This window comes from Macaca fascicularis, chromosome 16 (genome assembly GCF_037993035.2).
Source record: "Macaca fascicularis isolate 582-1 chromosome 16, T2T-MFA8v1.1".
In the NCBI taxonomy this organism is placed as follows: Eukaryota; Metazoa; Chordata; class Mammalia; order Primates; family Cercopithecidae; genus Macaca; species Macaca fascicularis.
In genome coordinates this window covers 34,910,273-34,932,256 of record NC_088390.1, presented here as the reverse complement: position 1 = coordinate 34,932,256, position 21,984 = coordinate 34,910,273, and the positions used below count along the sequence as shown (strand labels likewise).

General features: G+C 43.0%; 1 protein-coding gene and 1 non-coding gene across 6 annotated transcripts in view; one reads left to right on the top strand and one right to left on the bottom strand.

Annotated features, from left to right (window-relative positions):
- TAOK1 (TAO kinase 1) overlaps positions 1 to 21,984 on the bottom strand; it is a 167,021-nt gene that overhangs the window by 119,515 nt on the left and 25,522 nt on the right. The window lies entirely within an intron of this gene.
- LOC123569584 (U6 spliceosomal RNA) lies at positions 11,520 to 11,625 on the top strand. The gene has a single exon (XR_006693406.1). It is a non-coding gene; the product is annotated as a U6 spliceosomal RNA (small nuclear RNA).

Here is a 21,984-nt window from a genome sequence, read left to right as displayed (position 1 = left end):
ATCTCCTGACCTTGTGATCCGCCCGTCTCTGCCTCCCAAAGTGCTGGGGTTACAGGTGTGAGCCACCGCTCCCGGCCAAAAATTTTTTACCTATTTTTGAGGCTCTTGTTGCCCAGGCTGGAGTGCAATGGCTCAATCCCAGTTCAACGCAACCTCTGCCTCCCGGGTTCAACCGATTCTCTTGCCTCAGCCTCCCAAGTAGCTGGGATTACAGGCACCAGCCACCACACCCAGCTAATTTTTTTTGTATTTTTAGTACAGATGGGGTTTCATCACGTTGGCCAAGCTGGTCTTGAACTCCTGACCTCAGGTGATCCACCCACCTCGGCCCCCCAAAGTGCTGGGATTACAGGCATGAGCCACCGCACCCGGCCTATCTGTGTGTATTCTAGGAGCTCCAAGTTTATCTTGGGACCTTAAAAGGAGAGGATCCCCCAACTCATAGATGTTTCAAGGTCTTATCTGAGATTCTTTGGGGAATAGAGTTCCATAGGCCAACCTAAAAGGCCTATGTAGACATAATTATTCTTGCTACACTTTAGGCAAATCATCAGGTCAAGTACAGGACTAAGGGATTTTGCAAACCACTCAGTCCTATCATGATTTTTTAACAAAAATGAGAACTGAAAAGAGAGAAATCATGTTCTACAATTTATCATACATTTGTCATTAAATTAGAAACTCATTAGTTGTTTTTAAGTTTTCACCTACATTTTAGACTAACCCTGCTTGTTCCTGTGAACCAACCAGCAATCTCCAGCTGCACCTCAGAAAGAACAAGAGAGATGGGTAACGTAAAAATCTGGACCAATATTCTAGTTCTGAGCAATTATCCTTCAAATTCTTCCAGGTGATGGGAATACACAGGATGCCCATCACTCAGGTTTCCTTTTGGGAAAGTAAGACCAAGGGAGCTAACCAAAGCCAAGCACCATGCACCCAAATCCTAGCAAGCATAACTAGCGCCACCAGTTATCTGGGTGTGTTACAAGACATCTTTTCCTCTCCCTTACTGCAGGAGGCCTCAGTTCCACAGTTTGACCTTAGCATTCGGCTTATGATAAGGAGTCCATGCAACCCCCTGAAACACATTTTTGTCCCAGACTCAATTCCAAATTTCGGGTCAAAGCCCTAGGAAAAAAAAAAAAAACTGGATCTGAGGCAGAGGCAAATGACAACAGAGGTTAAAAGGCACATCACAGGTGAGCGTGGCTGACTCCTACTGATTAAGCCAACTCCAAGTTTCCTGTTTCACAGATAAAGGCCACATTAATATCCATGGCATAAATGAGGCCTAGGGAACTCCAAGGCTACCGACAGTAGGTGGGAAAGAGACATAGGTGAGACAAATAATTCCTATTGTCTAGACACCCCTGCTTCATGGATGCAAGCCACTTTGGTACTCATGGTGGCACCTGACAAGGTTGCCAGAACTCAGGGATGCACGAACAGAAGACTGAAAGAAGACACTCTTTCCTCTCACCCTCATGTATCCGGGGTATCTGCTAGGAAAATAAGGGAACCAGGAAGGTCTGCTTCCCTCTTTCTAGATGGGTAGCCATTCATCTTCAATCTGTACCCCTTTCAAATGCATCCTGAACCTCTGGGACTCCTTTAAAAAGCGCCTTTTCCCCTTTCTCCTCAGTTCTCTCTTCACTAATAGGTAATTGTGTTTCTGCACTACAAGACACTCCCCTTAAACGCATCTTCCGAACTAGAAAGAGTTAATTTCCCAAACTTTAAACTGGTTGGCTTAGGATTGGGCTCAGAGGAAGGGAACCCAAAAGCCCAACATGCCAGCAAAAGGGTAAAGTTTCTTTACCAGTCAAGCTTTTGGCCTCCCTCTCCCTGTGAAATTTGGTCAAAGGCCTCAGAATTTTTCGGCTGTCCTTACCCCTCCCCTTGTTTCGTTTTGATGCATGTTTTCTAATAACCCGGTTTGTCTGTTCTTGCCTTCAGGCCATCAAACTCCAAATGGTCATGCAACCAGAGCCTCGGATGGTGACCCTTTCTGCTGGGAACCCCTAAATAGGCCTCTTAGGGGGCTCTGACTGCTGTTTCCCCCAAAACAGCCCCCTCTGTCAGCAGGAAGCAGTTAAGATCAGTCTTTCTCCGTGTCCTTAATCTAACAACTGTTAGATTAGAGGGGAAATGAGACAGCCAGGTGGGAGGGGGTCCCCAGAGGAACTACAACCAGCCTGCCCACTGGAGCTTAGCCTCAAGAGGTTCATGCCATTTGCAGCTGGGGGGAGGTCTGGCCCCTCCTCTTCCTGTGTAGAACCTGAGATTTGAACAGCAGGGCTGGAAGTGCTCTAGCAGGAGACTCCGGCCTTGCGGGGTATCCCTATTTCCCGTTTTCACCCAATAAAATCCTCTGCTTCACTCACCCTTTAAACTGTCTGCAAGCCTAAATTTTCATGGCCACGGGACGGACAAGAACCCTGTCTTTAGCTGAACTAAGGAAAAGTCCTGCAGTGCTAACAGCGCTGCCTTAGTTGATTTCTAGAGTGACGAATCTTTTTACATTCTTTTTTTCTCTTCTTCTTTTTTCTTTTTTAAGACAGAGTCTAGCTCTGTCACCCAGGCTGGAATGCAGTGGCGTGATCTTGGCTCACTGCAACTTTCACCTCCCGGGTTCAAGGGATTCTCCTGCCTCAGCCTCCTGAGTAGCTGGGATTACAGGTGCCTGCCACCACATCCGCTAATTTTTGTATTTTCAGTAGAGATGGGGTTTCACCATGTTGGGCAAGCTGGTCTTGAACTCCTGACCTCATGATCCGCCCACCTCGGCCTCCCAAAGTGCTGGGATTACAAGCGTGAGCCACAGCACCCGGCTACATTCTTTTATCAGCCCTGTAACTGAGACTCAAACTCTACTTACCTTCTCTTGCATTACCAGTAATTCAAAAAGATAACCATGATAACGCCCTGGAGAGTCAGTGGTTCATGCCTATAATCCCAACACTTAGGAAGGCCGAGACAGGAGGACTGCTTGAGCCCAGGAGTTTAAGACCAGCCTAGGCAACGCAGCAAGACACAGTCTCTACAAAAAATTTAAAAATTAGCCAGGTGTGGAGGTAAACACCTGCAGTCCTAACTACTTAGGAGGCTGAGGCAGGAGGATCCCTTGAGCACAGGAGTTTAAGGCTGCAGTAAGCTACAACCTGAGAGACAGAGCAGGACTGTTTCTCTCTAAAAAAAAAAAAAAAAAAAAAAGAAAGAAAGAAAAAGAAAAAAAAATTTGGCCAGGTGTGGGGGCCTCACGCCTGTAATCCCAGCACTTTGGGAGGCCAAGGTGGGTGGATCACCTGAGGTTAGGCGTTCAAGACCAGCCTGGCCAACATGGTGAAACCCCATCTCTACAAAAAAATACAAAAATTAGCCGGGCAGGCCAGGCACAGTGGCTCATGCCTGTAATCCCAGCACTTTGGGAGGCCAAGACAGATGAATCACAAGGTCAGGAGTTCGAGACCAGCCTGTCCAATATGGTGAAACCCCATCTGTTAGGAACAAGTCCCCAAATCTGGCCATAAACTGGCCCCAAAACTGGCCATAAACAAAATCTCTGCAGCACTGTGACATGTTCATGATGGCCATGGCGCCCATGCTGAAGGTTGTGTGTTTACCAGAATGAGGGCAAGGAATACCTGGCCCACCCAGGGCGGAAACTGCTTAAGGCGGTCCTAAACCACAAACAATAGCATGAGCGATCTGTGCCTTAAGGACTTGTTCCTGCTGCAGAAATCTAGCCACAGCCCATCCCTTTGTTTTGGCCCATCCCTTTGTTTCCCATTTTAATTAATCTATAATCTATAGAAACTATGCTTATCACTGGTTTGCTGTCAATAAATATGTGGGTAAAACTGTTCCAGGCTCTCAGCTCTGAAGGCTGTCAGCCCCCTGATTTCCCACTCCACACTCTTAATTTTTCTGTGTGTGTGTCTTTAATTCCTCTAGCAACGCTGGGTTAGGGTCTCCGAAACTGAGCTGGTCTTGGCACCCATCTCTACTAAAAAATACAAAAATTAGCCAGGTGTGGTGGCACATGCCTGTAGTCCTAGCTACTCGGGAGGCTGAGGCAGGAGAATCACTTGAACCCGGGAGTCAGAGGTCGCAGTGAGCTGAGATTGAGCCACTGCAATCCAGTCTGGGCGACAGAGTGAGACTCCATCTCAAAAAGGAAAAAAAAATGGCCGGGCGCAGTGGCTCAAGCCTGTAATCCCAGCACTTTGGGAGGCCGAGACGGGCGGATCACGAGGTCAGGAGATCGAGACCATCCTGGCTAACACGGTGAAACCCCGTCTCTACTAAAAAATACAAAAAAAAACTAGCCGGGCGAGGTGGCGGGTGCCTGTAGTCCCGGCTACTTGGGAGGCTGAGGCAGGAGAATGGTGGGAACCCGGGAGGCGGAGCTTGCAGTGAGCTGAGATCCGGCCACAGCACTCCAGCCTGGGTGACAGAGCGAGACTCCGTCTCAAAAAAAAAAAAAAAAAAAAAAAATTAGCCAGGCATGGTGGCAGGCACCTGTAATCCCAGCTACTCAGGAGGCCAAGGAGGCAGAATTGCTTGAACCAAGGAGGCGGAGGTTGCAGTGAGCCGAGATCGTACCATTGCACTCTAGCCTGGGTGACAAAAGCAAAACTCTGTCTCCAAAAAAAAAAAAAATATTAACCTATAAACATACTTATTTACATTTATTTACTTATAAAACCATATGATGTCTCCACTTCAATATCTCAAAGAAATTTCTAACTCAAAATAATCTAGTCATTCAAGCCAATCTTCTTTGAGTTTCCTATAAAGTGTGCTACACTAATGTATCCAATTTAGTAATCCAAAAACCTAAGTTATTTTTCACAATTTATTTATTTAGAGACAGGATCTTGCTCTGTTGCCCAGGTTGGAGTGCAGTAGCACAAGCACAGCTCACTGCAGCCTTGATCTCCTGGGCTCAAGTGATCCTCCCACCTTAGCCTCCTAAGCAGCTGAGACTACAGTCACACACCACCACGCTCAACTAATATGTTTTATTTTTAGTAGAGACAACTCTTGTTATGTTGCCCAGGCTGGCCTCAAACTCCAGAGCTTAAGCACTCTCACCTAAGTGAGAACCTGACCAAAAAGGGGGAGTTTTTTTAAACAAAATTCTGGGAGGTCATTGTTCTGGACTAAATTCATGCACTAGGCCCCAGCAAACCAAGCCAAAATGGAGTCATGTGTGCTAAGACTTTAAGGAAACACACAGATTCTAGAACAGACCAGGTTTTGTTTTTTCTCCAGCAAATTTCTATAACAAACAGCATAGGCATCCACTCCCAAAACTCCCATTAAGTCTTTTAATCAATTTCATTTCCTCTCACCTAGAGACCACCAAGCTTCAGATGATCACGCAACAAAGGTTCCAGCCAGTTCCAGGTGAAGACACCACCCCTGTCTATCAAAAAGCTACCTCCCTCCACCAGACAGAACAGGGTGAGAGTTCCGTGATCTCCAACAGGTAGGGACTACGCCCCAAATCAGCATGAAGCAGTTACAAAAGAAAGACCTTCAGTCCCTCTGCCTCCCATAAAGATTTATGGGGATCACATCTCCATCTTGGAGAAAGATGAGGCAGGACAATAGGGTCTAGAGTCAGGGAACCTAAGGCTATTTCATGCCAACTTCCTAGAACTAAATTGAAAGGAAAACCCTAACTTTCCATGCCTAGGTAACAAAAGGACCAGAGGCTACTCCCTTTGACCTTTCCTGAGCACTGCAGACCGGAAATTGGCTGTCCCCAACAAATTAGACTGATTGCTGGTGGAGTCTTCACTTGCAACTTTGTAACTTTATCCCAGCCTCTGATTGGTTGCTTTTTGCAGATGTGAAGTTACAAAGTTTTTGCAACCAATCAGATGTCTGTACAGGAGTGTGACCTTTGTAACGTCACCTCAGCCTCTGGTTGGCTGCTTTCCACAACCAATCAGACTGACTGCAGGCTACCGCTTCAGTTACATGAGGTGAGCATGAAGCGGCCAATGGGAAACCTATAGGGGGTATTTGAACCCAAGAAGATTCTACATCTGGGCTTCTTGAGCTGCAGCTCGGGTGTGCTCCCACACTGGGGAGTGTACTTTCATTTTCAATAAATCCCTGCTTTCATTTTTTTGTTACTTCATTCTTTCTTTTCTTTGCTGGACATTTTGACCAATTCTTTGTTCAAAACGCCAAGAACCTGGAGTCATGACCCTCTACCGGTGAAAAATACAAGTCCTCTCTTTTTATCTTTTTGTTTCGAATGGAAGAAAAAACTCTTGTGAGTCTTCCCAAAACTCAACATTATTATAGTTTTCCTTTAATACTAAAGTAAAATTACAAGATAAAAATTAAATTTTACTGTCAACAAGATCAGGTGTATTGATTAGATCTTATAGTCTTATTTATCTCAAAATAAAAATAGGGCACACTGTATGACAGATATTAAACAAACTCAAAACTTCAGAGATAAAAGGTATCTTAGATGGACAAGGGTCTGAAGGGTTGGGTGGTGTGCTTAAGGTCACAGTTAATAACAAAACTAAAAAACCTAAAGGTACTAAATACAAGGTGGTATCCTAAATTAGATCCTGAAACAGAAAAAGGATGTTAGTGGAAAATCTGGATAAAGTTGGTAGTTAAGTTAATAATATTGTAACAACGTTAACTTGTTAGCGTTGACAAATAGACCGTGGTTATTTAAAATGTTAACATTAGAGGAAAGGCCAGGCATGGTGGCTCACACCTGTAATCCTAGCATTTTGGGAGGCTGAGGTAGTTTTGGGAGGCTGAGGTGGCCAGATCACTTGAGGTCAAGTCTTTGAGACCAGTCTGGCCAACATGGTGAAACACTGTCTCTACCAAAAAATACAAAAATTAGCTGATCCTGATGGCGTGCACCTGTAATCCCAGCTACTTGGGAGGCTGAGGCACATGAATCACTTGAACCCAGGAGGCGGAGGTTGTAGTGTCCCCCAGTGTGGGGGACAGAGTGAGACTCTCTCCAAAAATAAAATAAAATAAAATAAAACTCAGAGGAAAGTAGATGAAAGGTTTACAAGAACTCTGTACTATCTTCTTTGTACTTTTTCTGTACATCTGAAATTATTAAGTAAAAATAAAAGGCTTATTTTAAAATTCTAAATCTAAAACTGATTTCTAATCCAGAATACTTCCCATCTGTTTCCATAAGAATACCCATCTAATCTACAAAGGCATTAAGTTCTAAAACCAAGTATACAAAGATAACAAACTATAGCACCTGCCTGTAGCACCCTCAAACAAAAAACAATCAAAAGAAATATCCTCTAGTTTTCTGTTTAATAGGGAAAGGAACTAACACTCATTGACTTGTCGCTATATTCCAGGCATTTTGCTTATTTAATTCTCATAACCGGGGTGGGCGCAGTGGTTCACGCCTGTAATCCCAACACTCTGGGAGGTCAAGGTGGGAGGATCACTTGAGCCCAGGAGTTCGAGACAAGCCTGGGCAACGTGGTGGAATCCTGTCTCTACAAAAAAAAAAGAAAAAAACACAAAATTTAGCCAGGCATTGTGGTGCACAACTGTAGTCCCAGCTATTTGGGAGGCTGAGGTGAGAGGATTCCCCAAGCCCAGGAGGCAGAGGCTGCAGTTGACCCACTGCACTCGGGCCTGAGTAACGGCCAGATGTTGTCTCAAAAAAGAAAAATATATATGTAAATCTGACAACTGTTTTAAAATAATTGTCACCTCAAATTATACTTGAAGCTCAAAGCATGTAAATAATTTGCTCACTATCATATAGCTACTAAGTAACAGAGCCAGATTTCCATAATACCTCATCATCAACTTTCTCTAGGTTATCTAGGCACTATACAGTCATCTGTGTATATAAAAAGAAGTATTTGTTACTAAATTTTACAGATTCTACCTCCACGGCATTTTTCACATCAAAACCCTCACTGCCAATCCCATTGCCACTACTTTTTGTTCAGGTCTGTTCTATAGCAAAACACCTCTCAAGCATTCCAATCTCTAGTCTTATTCCCTTTAGTCCATTCTGTACAGAACAGTAAAGAATAGTTTCTTGCTCAGCCTCCCAACATCTATGAGGATGTTTTAGTAATGGTCTTAGATTTCCTTTTGAGATTATTACCTCTCCTCTGCCTAGGTATTCCCCTCTAGGAAAGGTGTACTTGGCTTTTGGAGTTTCTGAATCTTGAACAAATGATACAAGTCTGGAAAAAAACGGTTGGCACTTATTCATCTGGGTGGCATCCTGATGAAACTGTCAACTCATTCCTTGTATCAAGACCCCAGGAGCTATCCTAGACTCTCTCCAGCCTTCCTTTTCAGTCTATGAGCAACTTAATAGTCTTATAATAAAATTCTTCTTTTTTTTTTTCTGAGACAGAGTCTAGCTGGAGTGCAGAAGTGCAATCTCAGCTCACTGCAACCTCCACCCCTGGGTTCAAACAATTCTTGTGCCTCAACCTTCTGAGTAGCTGTGATTACAGGCGCCCATCACCACGCCCAGTTAATTTTTGTATTTTTAGTGGAGACAAGGTTTCACCATGTTGGCCAGGCTGGTATGGAAGTTTTGACCTCAAATGATCTGCCCGCCTTGGCTTCCCAAAGTGCCAGGATTACAGGCATGAGCCACTGCGCCTGGTCAAGAAAATTCTTCTTAAGATAGTTGGTATCACTTCTCTGCTTCCAAAAACCCTAACAAATACATCACTCCTAACTCAAACAAGATCTCTAAAGCATTTCTTTCTATTCTTTTTTTTTTCTTTTTTTGAGACAGAGTCTCGCTCTGTTGCCCAGGCTGGAGTGCAGTGGCACAATCTCGGCTCACTGCAACCTCTGCCTCCAAGGTTCAAGCGATCCACCTGCCTCAGCCTCCTAAGTAGCCAGGACTACAGGCATGCAACACCACACCTCGCTATTTTTTGTATTTTTTGGTAAAGACAGGGTTTCACCATGTTGGCCAGACTGGTCTCAAACTCCTGATCTCAAGTGATCTACCCGCTTCAGCCTCCCAAAGTGCTGGGATTATAGGCATGAGCCACCGTACCCAGCCAAGATCTCTAAAGCACTTCTAAAGCATCACTCAATCCTCCTGCTCAAAAACTGTAACCTACAAGTTCTCAATATTATATAATCTTCTCCAGGTTAAGTTTTCAGGGTTCTCCCCATTTTGGTCCAAACTACATTTCTAAACTTATTTTCCACCAATGGCATTACATGTATTTATTAATGTTATTCTCTCTACTTGGAATGCTATCCACAAAACCGCCACATCTGTCTACAAATCTTATCCACCCTTCCAAATCTATTTCATTGTTGCCTTGTGTATCAATTCTCATCCAATTCCACTTCAAATGTAGTTGGTGCAACTAAGAAACTGAATTTTATTTAAGTTTTATTAAGTTTAACTGAAATTTATGGTAGCTAGGGGCCACCATATTGGACAGCTTAGCTCCAGCATATAATCTATTTTCCTTCACTACAAAATATTCAAGGAAAATATAAGAAGTTATTTAGGGGTTTCCATAATCTCACCAGGATTCCACTCCAGAACACCCTGAAGTTGCTCAGATCTAAGTTAGAGAATAACAGGCATAGAAAATCAAATTCAAAATCCATAACTAATCATACAATGTACCAACAGCTGGTCCTACATATAAGGGGCCTCTTAAGCCACTGACCCTTTTAAGAAATTGGAAAAAGGGACTCCTTTTAAGGATGTGCAACTCCATAAGGACAAGACATAAATAATGGATAGCACAACACAGGCTGAATTTCAGTCCTCACTCGCCCCTTAGACAGATGCCTGGCTTGGAGCCACACATTCTTCCCATATTCTCTTTCTTCTAGCCTTTTACTGCATCTCAGAATGCCTTTTTCTACCTTTGGCTCAGAAACTATCTCCTATATGTCCTCCCAGACTACTATAGTTACTCTCTTCCCTAATCTCTAATTTGGATTCAGAACCCTCTTCTGTGTTTCTGTAATAATAAAATATCTCTGAAACTGCACTTATCATACTAGCTTATAATTACTTATTTTCTCCTTTGATTTCCTATCCTGGAACAATACGCTCTCTACAGATACAGGTCACATTTTTTCACCTTTACATTTTCACCTACTACATAGCACCTAAACATAGTAGGTGCCAAATCAATGTAACCATGAATCAAACTGATTCATTCTTATGTAAAATGCATGAAAATAAGAGAAATTTTGCAATCTTTAAATGACCTATCAATTTTAACAGAATCTAATTTCACTTGATCTTAGATTACAAGAATGATATTTTCAAACGTAATTTATCATCTTTCAATATCTCCTTTACTAACGTAAAAAGTTTCATTCTTTTTTTTTTTTTTTTGGTTTTGTTTTTGTTTTTGACAAGATCTGGCTCTACCACCCAGGCTGGAATGCAATGGTGTAATCTCAGCTCTCCCAGGCTCAAGCCATCCTCCCACCTCAGCCTCCCGAGTAGCTGGGACTACAGGCACACACCACCCCACTCAGCTAATTTTTGTATTTTTTGTACAGAATGGGTATCACCATGCTGCCCAGGCTGGTCTCAAACTCGTGAATCTCAAGTTGTCCACCCGGCTCAGCCTCCCAAAGTGCTGGGATTACAGGCAGGAGCCACCAAGCCCAGATAGAAGTTTTAAAGTGAACCAAAATGGGCCAGGCACAGTGGCTCCCACCTGCAATCCCAGCACTTTGGGAGGCCAAGGCAGGTGAATAATCTGAGGTCAGGAGTTTGAGACCAGCGTGGCCAACATGGTGAAACTCCATCTCTACTAAAAAATTAAAAAAAAAAAAAAAATTAGCGGGGCGTGGTGGTGTGTGTCTGTAATCCCAGCTACTGGGAAAGCTGAGGCAAGAGAATCGCTTGAACCTGGGAGGTGGTAGTCACAGTGAGCCAGGATCATGCCACTGCACTCCAGCCTGGGTGACAAAGCGAGATTCCACCTCAAAAACCCAAAACCAATAAGTATTTACTAACAAATTTAATGGTCTAACTTTTAAATAACTGTACTTCTAACTATCTGGTTGTTATAATAGAGACAAAGCAGTATATCTCAATAGCACATTAATCTTTAGTACAGGTAGAGTAATAAATTTTGTATATAATCTATAACGAAAAATGACAATTACACCAAAACTGTTAAAATATTCCAAAAGGTGGCCGGGCACAGTGGCTCACACCTGTAACCCCAGCACTTTGGGAGGCAGAGACGGGTGGATCACAAGGTCAGGAGATCGAGACCATCCTGGCTAACACGGTGAAACCCCGTCTCTACTAAAAAAATACAAAAAACTAGCCGGGTGAGGTGGCGGGCGCCTGTAGTCCCAGCTCCTTGGGAGGCTGAGGCAGGAGAATGGCGTGAACCCAGGAGGTAGAGCCTGCAGTGAGCTGAGATCCAGCCATTGTACTTCAGCCTGGGTGACAGAGCGAGACTTCGTCTCAAAAAAAAAAAAATTCCAAAAGAAATTTACATGTGCTCACTTCAGCAGCATATACACTAAAACTCCAGAACAATACAGAGATTAGCATGGCTGCTGTGCAAGGATGACATACAAACTCGTGAAACGTTCCATTAAAAAAAAAAAATTTAAACTTACGTAAGTTGTACAAAACGTCAAACTATTTTCTAAACAGCAAAAAGAGAAACTAAAGGTCAGCAGTCAACAAAGAAAACTTCTGACAAGTAATCCAACACATGACACAAAAATAGGCATCTCCTACTACTGACCTCCTTTTTTCTGATAAGCATAACTTCCAAAGAAAGATATGTAGGTCAACCAACTTCTATACTTTAGCAACCAAGGAGAAGTGGATGAGTCTTCCTATTTCTCTGCCCAGTATTTCTTTTCTTTCCTTAGCAAATGTTACCATGCCTCTATTTACTTTTTTTTTTTTGAGATGGAGTCTCACTCTGTCACCCAGGCTGGAGTACAGTGGCGTGATCTTGGCTCATTGCAAGCTCCGCCTCCCGGGTTCACGCCATTCTCCTGCCTCAGCCTCCCGAGTAGCTGGGACTACAGGCGCCTGCCACCACGCCCGGCTAATTTTTTGTATTTTTAGTAGAGATAAGGTTTTACACCATGTTAGCCAGGATGGTCTCCATCTCCTGACCTCATGATCCGTCTGTCTCGGCCTCCCAAAGTGCTGGGATTATAGGCGTGAGCCACCGTGGCCGACCTTTTTTATTTTTTCTTTGAGACACAGTCTTGCTCTGTCCTCCAGGCTGGAGTGCAGTGGTGCAATCTTGGCTCACTGCAACCTCTGCCTCCCAGGTTCAAGCGATTCTTATGCCTCAAGCTCCCGAGTCGCTGGGATTACAGGTGCACACCATGACGCCCAGCTAATTTTTGTATTTTTAGTAGAGATAGGGTTTTGCCATGTTGGCCAGGCTGGTCTCAAACTCCTGACCTCAAGTGATCCGCCCACCTCGACCTCCCAAAGTGCTGGGATTACAGGCGTGAGCCACCATGCCCCGTCTCCAAACTATAACTACTGTTCAATGAACCATTTATGTGACTCTGCTTATAAAAACAATAACCGAGTTTCCATGAAAAAATAATGTGCAGTTATTCTAAATGACGCTGTTTTGCTAAGTAAAAAGCAAGGGCTTCTCACTACTGAAGTACTAAATATTTAATTTTATATAACTAGGTGATTACCAACTATCCTAATAAATCCTATTCTGGGATAAACTATTCTGCTAAATAGCCCAAACAGGCATTTCAGAAGTATGTAACTCTATTTATCCCTTGGTGCATAAAAGCACAGATTCATAGTCATAATAACTGTGAAATCACTCCATGCTCTCACACTTCGACCAATGTTGCAATATTGGCCATAATACTATGATAAAATTTAAACCAATAAAATTGTTTTTAAAACTTGTTGTATACAAACTTGGGATCAACTTCTGCTTCTGAGCAATGATAACCTAATTAGGACAAGATTTACCTTCCTGCCATAAACACCTGAGAAACTCGAAAAATATAAAACTACTTTTTGGACACTGAATAAGAGGCAACACAGGACTACGATCTCTGAGAGAAGCTAAACAAACAAGGTAAGTTGTATGGGTACAGGCTTTCTATCTGAAAACGAATGAATAATTATAGCTGACATTTCAACATTCCTCTCTATAACTGAGAAAACAAATACAGAAAATCAATCGGTACACAGAAAACGTAAACCACACTCAAACTAACTTGATCTAATAATTCACATTTATAGAACACAATATACAACAAATGAAGAATACACATTCTTCTCAAGTATGTATAGAACAACCAAAATAGACCATATAGTGGGCCATGAAACAAGTTTGCTTTTTTGTTTGTTTTTTTTTGAGACAGGGTCTCCCTCTGTTGCCCAGGCTGGAGTGCAGTAGCACTATCTCGGCTCACTGCAACCTCCGCCTCCCGGGTTCCAGCGATTCTTCTGCCTCAGCCTCCAGAACAGCTGGGATTACAGGCGTCCACCATCACGCCTGGCTAATTTTTTGTGCTTTTAGTAGAGACGAGGTTTCGCCATGTTGGGCAGGCTAGTCTCGAACTCCTGACCTCAAACAATTCACCCGCCTCAGCCTCCCAAAGTGCTGGGATTACAGGTGTGAGCCACCACGCCCAGCCTGAAATAGGTTTTAATAAATAAAGAATTAAATTCAGACAGTATGTTTTCTGACCACACAGAATTAAATCATAAATCAAATATCAGAAAAACATCAAGAAAATTCCTAAATATTTAGAAATTAAACACACTTCTAAATACACATAGTTTGTCAAAGAGAAATATAAAAGTGAAATTGGAAAATATTCTGAATTGAAATACAGGGACATAGGAAAATTTTATAACATTAAATCCTTGTATTAGAAAAGCAGAAATATTTAGTATCAAAATACAAACATCCAGATTAAGAAACTTTAAAAAAAAAAAAAAAGGAAGCGCAAATTAAATACAACACGGCAAAAGGAAATAACGAGCCAAAATCAAAAAAATGGGGAAAAAAAAGGAAACCAATAAAGAAAAGTCAATGACACCAAAAGCTAGATTTTTGTTGTTATTGTTGTTTTCGTTTTGAGATGGAGTCTTGCTCTGTCACCCAGGCTAGAGTGCAACGAGGTGATCTCAACTTACTACAACCTTTGCCTCCCAGATTGAAGTGATTCTCATGCCTCAGCCTCCTGAGTAGCTAGGATTATAGGCACCTGCCACCATGCCCAGTTAATTTTTGTATGTTTAGTAGAGCGGGGTTTCACCATGTTGGTCAGGCTGGTCTCAAACTCCTGACCTCATGATCCACCCACCTCTGCTTCCCAAAGTGCTGGGATTATAGGCGTGCAGTAGCATGCCAGCCTCAAAAGCTAGCTAGGTAACTCTGTAGACAAACTAATGTCAAAGAGAGAGAAGAAACAAATTACCAGTATCAGGAATTAAAGAGGTGATATCACTACAGACGCTATCAACATTAAAAGAAAAATATGGGATTATGATGAATAATTTTACCAGTTAATCTGATAACTCCCATGAAATGAAGAAAACCACATGAAAAAAACCACAAACTATCAAAGTTCACTCAAAAATAAACAGAGGGGCCAGGAGCTGTGGCTCATGCCTGTAATGCCAGCACTTTGGGAGGCTGAGGCAGGCGGATCACCTGAGGCTGGTCAGGAGTTCTAGACTAGCCTGGCCAACATGGTGAAACCCAGTCTCTACTAAAAATACAAAAAAAAATCAGCTGGGTGTGGTGGCACGCACCTGTAGTTCCAGTTACTCGGGAGGCTGAGGCAGGAGAATCGCTTAAACCCAGGAGATGGGGATGGTAGCAAGCCGAGATCGTGCCACTGCACTCCAGCCTGGGCGACAGAGCGAGACTCCATCTCAAAAAATAAAAATTAAAAAAAAGGATAAATAGAGGACAGCACAGTGGCTCATACCTGTAATCCCAGCACTGTAGAAGTCGAGTGGGATCACTTGAGTCCAGGAGTTTGAGACCAGCCCAGGCAACATGCCAAAACCCAATCTCCACCCAAAAAAATTTTTTTAACTAGCTGGGTGTGCATGTGGTTCCAGCTACTTGGGAAGCTGATGCGGAAGATCACTTGAACCCAGGAAGTCAAGGCTGCTGTGGGCCATGATGGCACCACTACACTCCAGCCTGGGTGACACAGCAAGACAAACAAAAAAAGACAACCTAACCCACTGTTTCTATTAAAGTAATGGAATTCATAATTAAAAGTGTTGCCTAGAGAAAACTCTAGGTCCACATGGTTTCACAGGGAAATTCTATCAAATATTTAAGAAAGAAATAATACCAGTTCTGCATAAACTCTTCTAGTATATAAACATTTACCAACTTACCTTATGAGGTCAACATTACCATGATACCAAAACCAGATATGAACAAGAAAACTATAAACCAGTATCTCAAACGGGTATAATGCAAAAACTGCAAAAAACATTTACAAATAGATGCTGGCAGTTTATCAAAAGAATATATCATTATCAAGTGGGATTCCTCTCAGGAATAAAAATCAATCGATATAATTCACTTTATCAGTCTAAAAAAGCATAACCGGCCGGACGCAGTGGCTCACGCCTGTAATCCCAGCACTTTGGGAGGCCAAGGCAGGTGGATCACTTGAGGTCAGGAGTTCAAGACCAGCCTGGCCAACATGGTGAAACACCATCTCTGCTAAAAATACAAAAATAAGGTGGGTGTGGTGGCACGTGCTTGTAATCCCAGCTACTCGGGAGGCTGAGGCAGGAGAATCACTTAAACCAGGGAGTCAGAGGTTGCAGTGAGCCGAGATCGCACCACTGCACTTCAGCCTGGCAACAGAGCGAGACTCAGTCTCAACACACACACACAAAAGTATAACCATAAGAGTTCAAGAGCTGTCCCCCAAAAAAGTCTTTGACAAATGAATGTGAATTAATTCATGACAAAAACTCTTAGAAAACCGCAAATAGAAGGAAACTTCCTTAACCTGATAAATAGCATCTATAAAAACCCTATAGCTGGCCAGGCATGGTGGCTCATGTCTATAATCTCAGCAATTTGGGAGGCCAAGGCAGGTGGATCACTTGAGGTCAGAAGTTCAAGATCAGCCTGGCCAACATGGTGAAACCCTGTCTCTATAAAAAAATACAAAAATTGGCTGGGTATGGTGCTGGGTGCCTGTAATCTCAGCTACTTGGGAAACTGAGGCAGAAGACTAACTTGAACCTGAGAGGCAGATGTTGCAATGAGCTGAGACTGAACCACTGCACTCCAGCCTAGATGACAGAGCGAGACACTGCCTCAAAAAGAAAAAAAAATCCCTAGAGCTAATATCATATGCAATGATAAAAGATTAAGTATTTTCCAGCTGGGCACAGTGGCTCACACCTGTAATCCTAGCACTTTGGGAGGCCAAGGCGGGCAGATCACGAGGTCAGGAGTTCGGGACCAGCCTGACCAACATGGAGAAACCACGTCTCTATTAAAAATACAAAATTAGCTGGGTGTGCTGGCACATGCCTGTAATCCCGGCTATGCGGGAGGCTGAGGCAGCAGAATCGCTTGAACCCGGGAGACGTAGGTTGCAGTGAGCAGAGATCGTGCCATTGCACTCCAGCCTGGGCAACAAGAGTGAAACTCCGTCTAAAAAAAAAAGATTAAGTATTTTCCTCATAAGATGAGGAATAAGACAAAGATATCCACCATCACATTATACTTTAGGACCTACCCAGTGCAATAAGGCAAGAAGAAAAAAAAAAATAATAAGGCATTCAGACGGGCAAGTAAGAAATAAAACTGTACTAATAAACGTAATTGTGTACATAGAAAATCCCAGTCTACAAAATAGCTACTAGAAATAAGTGAATTTATCAAGGTTGCAGAATACAAAGTCAATATCAAAAAAATCAATTATGGTCGGCACTGTGACTCACTCTTGTAATCCCAGCACTTTGGGAAGCCGAGGCGGGTGAATTGCTTGAGTCTGAGACCAGCCTGGGCAACACGCAGAAACCAACTCTAAAAAAATAAAAAATTAGCCAGGCATGGTGGCATGCACCTGTAGTCCCAGCTACTTGGAAGGCTGAGGAGGGAGGACTGCTTTAGCCCAGGAGGCAGAGGTTGCAGTAAGCTGAGATCACACCACTGTACCCCAGCCTGGGTGACAGGGTAAGACCCCATTTCAAAAAAAAAAAAAAAAAATTAGCCAGGTGTTGCAGCAACACTTGTAGTCCCAGCTACCTGGGAGATTGAGGTGGGAGGATCACTTGAGCCCGGGAAGTTGAGGCTGCAATGAGCCAAGATTCTGTCACTGCACTCAAGCTTGGGCGACAGAGTGAGACCCTCTCACAAAACAAACAAATCAATTGTATGTTTACATACTCATAATGAAACTGAAATTGGGGTGGGGGGTAGACAACATTTTCAATAAAATTAAAAATCACGGCTGGGCTCAGTGGCACATGCCTATACTTCCAGCACTTTGGGAGGCTGAGGTGGGAGGATCGCTTGAGCTCAGGAGTTCAAAACCATCCTGGGCAACACAGCAAGACCTCATCTCTACTAAAAATCAAAACAAATTAGCCAGGCATGGTGGTGTGTGCCTGTGGTCCCAGCTATTTAGGAGGCTGAGGTGGGAGGAACGCTTGAGCCTGGGAGATGAATGCAGCAGTAAGCCTTGATCACACCACTGTACTCCAGCCTAGACAACAGAGAGAGAGACTATATCTCAAAAAAAAAAAAAAAAAAAATTTGCCAGGCACAATGGCTCACATTCCCAGCACTTTGGGAGGCTGAGGCAGGTGGATCACCTGAGGTTGGGAGTTCGAGACCAGCCTGACCAACAAGGAGAAACCCCGTCTCTATTAAAAATACAAAATTAGGCATGGCGGCACATGCCTGTAATCCCAGCTACTGGGGAGGCTGAGGCAGGAGAATCGCTTGGACCCAGGAGGTGGAAGTTGATGTGAGCCGAGATCATGCCATTGCACTCCAGCCTGGTCATTAAGAGTGAAACTCCATCTCAAAAAAAAAAAAAATTTTTACAAAATAGAGATAAATCTAACAAATGTGTGTATGATTTGTATGCTGAAAATTACAAAACACTGATGAGGAAAATAAGAAAAAGACTTGAATAAATAAAGAAATATACTAAATTCATAGATTGGGAGACTCAGTATTGTCAGGATATCTATGGTCCCACTAATGATCCAAAGATTCAACAAAATCCCAAAAAACCAGCAGCTTTTTTTGAAGAAACTGACAAACTGATTCTAAAACATACATTAAAAAAAGAAAAAAAAAAGCAAAGCACCCAGAATAGCCAAAACAACTTGAATAAAAGAATAAACGTGAAGAACTCTAACTGATGCCAAAACTTACTATAGTCAGCCCCCTGTATCCTTACTTCCACGTTCCTGGATTCAGTCAACCTCGGATCAAAAATACTCAGAAAAAAACAATTCCACAAAGTTCCAAAAAGCAACACTTGAATTTGCCATGCACCAAGTAGTACACTGAATCCAGAAGAATGAAGTGATGTGTAGAGAATGCATTTAGTATTACAAGTAATCTACAGAAGATTCAAAGTATACAGGAGGATGTTTGTAGGTTATATGCAAACACTACATCATCTTATATAAGTGACTTAGGCATTCATGGATTGTATCCACAGGGGTCCTGGAACCAATCCCACACAGATACCAAGGAATGACTATATAAAGTTACAATAGGCTGGGTGCAGTGGCTCACACCTGTAATCCTAGCACTCAGGAGGCCAAGGGAGGAGGATCACTTGAGGCCAGGAGTTTGAGACCAGCCTGGCCAACATGGTGAAACCCCATCTCTACCAAAAATACAAAAATTAGCCAGGCATGATGGCACACACCTATAATCCCAGCTACTCAGGAGGATGAGGTGGAAGAACTGCCTAAACCCAGGAGGTGGAGGTTGCAGTGAGCCGAGATCATGCCACTGCACTCCAGCCTGGGCAAAAGAGCTAGACTCTGTCTTAAAATAAATAAATACACACACACACACACACACACACACATAGATAAAATCAGCTGGGCATGGTGGCATGCACCTGTGGTCCCAGTTGCTCAGGAAGCTGAGACAGGTGGATCGCTTGAGCCCAGGAGGTCAAGGCTGCAGTGAGCTGAGACTGCACCACTGCATTCCAGCCTGGGTAACATAGTGAGACCCTGTCTCAAAAAATAAATAAATAAAGCTGCAATACTCAAGACAGTGTAGGCCAAGGGGCAGTGGCTCACACCTGTAATCCCAGCACTTTGAGAGGCCAAGGTGGGAGGATCACTTGAGGTCAGGACTTGGAGACCAGCTTGGGTAACATAGCAAGACCCTACTTCTACAAAAAAATAAAAAATAAAAAAAGTTTAAAAATTAGCCAGGCATGATGGCATGTGCCTGCAGTCCTAGCTACTAAGGAGTCTGAGATGCGAGGATCACTTGAGCCCAGGAGTTTGAGGTTGCAGTGAGCTATAATCACACCACTGCACTTTAGCTTCATCAACAGAGCAAGATCCTATCTCAAAACAAAATGAAGAGGCTGGGAACAGTGGCTCACGCCTGTAAGTCCAACACTTTGGGAGCCTGAGGCAGGTGGCTCACTTGAGCTCAGGAGTTCAGACCAGCCTGGGCAACATGGCAAAACCCCATCTCTACTAAAAATACAAAAATTAGCTGGGTGTGGTAGTGTGTGCCTGTGATCCCAGCTACTTGGGATGCTGAGGTAGAAGGATCACTGGAGCCTGGGAAGTCGAGGCTGCAGTGAGCTGTGATCATGCCACTCTACTGCAGCCTAGATGACAGAGTAAGACCCTGTGAAAGAAAAAGAAAGAAAAGAGAGAGAAGACAGAGAATGAAAGAATTAGATTTTATCAAAATTAAAAACTTCTGCTCTGTGAAAGATACCATTAAGAAAAAAATTTAAAAGCCATAACTGGGTTTCCAGTGGCAGGGTCTGGGGAAGAGGCGGCAGGTGCCATGTCCAGCCACAAAGATGGCAAGAAGGAACCCCTGAAACAGCCCAGAAAGCAGAACAAGGCAGAAACAAAAAGAGGACTAGAAGAAACTATAGGGAAGGCGCCCCTGGCCACAGGTGTAACTAAGAAATCTGGCAAAAAGTAAGCTGTTCCATGTGCCTGAGGCGATGGTGACCCTTGATTTCATTCCCTGCTATACCATCTTTTGCCACCTATAGCTGGACTGAAGTGTTGTATTGGAGCCTGTTGTACATTTAAGAATAAATTTTTGTGGGAAAAAACAAAAAGCCATAAACGAAAAGAACATATCTGCAAAACCTACATCTAATAAGGGCTTATCCTGAATACCTAAAGAATTCAAAACTAAACAATAAGAAAACAAACAACCCAACTTAAAACTGGAGGGGAGGGATCGGGGGCGGTGGCTTACGCCTATAATCCCAGTACTTAGGGAGGCCAAGGCAGGTGGAGCACCTGAGATCAGAGGAGTTCAAGACCAGCCTGGCCAACATGGCAAAACCCCTAATAAAAAATACAAAAATTAGCCAGGCATGGTAGCAGACGCCTGTAATCCCAGCTACTCGGGAGGTTGAGGCAGGGAGAATTGCTTGAACCCAGGAGGTGGAGGTTGCAGTGAGCCAAGAAAGTGCCACTGCACTCCAGCCTGGACGACAGAGTGAGACCCCATCTCAAAAAAAAAAAAAAAAAAAAAAAAACTGGTAAACTAAAATAAGCATAATTCAGACCTTTACCATAACCCCGGCACTGTCGTAAATGCTGGGTTCAGAAATAATTAAGTGGGAGGGGGAAATATGATAAAAACTTGATTGTAATTGCATTTAACAAATATTGATTAAATAAACTAAAAGATATAAAAGAATAAAAGATAGCCTTGCCCTGAAGATTACCCCTTTTAGAAAATTAATGAGTTCAAATTTTGTCTCTCTACAGTAGTATCAAACGTGACACTGAATACAAGTCCAAGGAGGAAAACTAAAAACTCAAGTTTTAGTTAAAAATGTTACTCAGCAAAGTTTTAAAATTAAACAAGCCTAAAAGATGGCAAATACATACTTTCAGCTTGCATTAAGGAAAGAAGCCATTCAATGTGTTCTATTTAATTTGTTGTATTATTTAATGTAACATTTAATTAGACAATGTAATATTTAATTTGTATTTCCAATGTATAACTGCCCCTTTTCCGATGATCCAATTGATTTCTCTAAGACTTCTCTCTGAGAAGTCTTAGAAAAACCAAATACTTCTCTCTGAGAAGTCTTAAGACTAGCTTTTTTCCCATTAAATCTAAAGGGTACTGTGAATCTTCCATGTGACTTATTTCTCTCTATGCTTTGAAACGAAGAAGAGCAAAAAAATTATCAGACTTCTAAATCTATCCAATAAAACTAAAAATAAATAATGTTGCAATAAAATCCCTGTACATAATCTTTTTATTTTTTGAAAAGGAGTTTCACCGTGTCGCTCTGACTGGAGTGCAGTGGTGTAATCTCAGCTCACTGCAACCTGTCTAGCAGGTTCAAGTGATTCTCTTGCCTCAGCCTCCCTAGTAGCTCGGATAAAAGGTGCCCGCCATCATGCCCGGCTAATTTTTTTTTTTGTTTTTTTTTTGAGAAGGAGTCTTGCTCTGTCACCTAGGCTGGAGTGCAGTGGCTCGATCTCGGCTCACTGCAAGCTCCGCCTCCCGGGTTCACGGCATTCTCCTACCTCAGCCTCCTGAGTAGCTGGGACTACAGGCGCCCGCCACCACACCCGGCTAATTTTTTTGTATTTTTAGTAGAGACAGGATTTCACCATGTTAGCCAGGATGGTCTTGATCTCCTGACCTCGTGATCCGCCTGCCTCGGCCTCCCAAAGTGCTGAGATTACAGGCGTGAGCCACCGCGCCTGACAACCTGGCTAATTTTTTATATTTTTAGTAG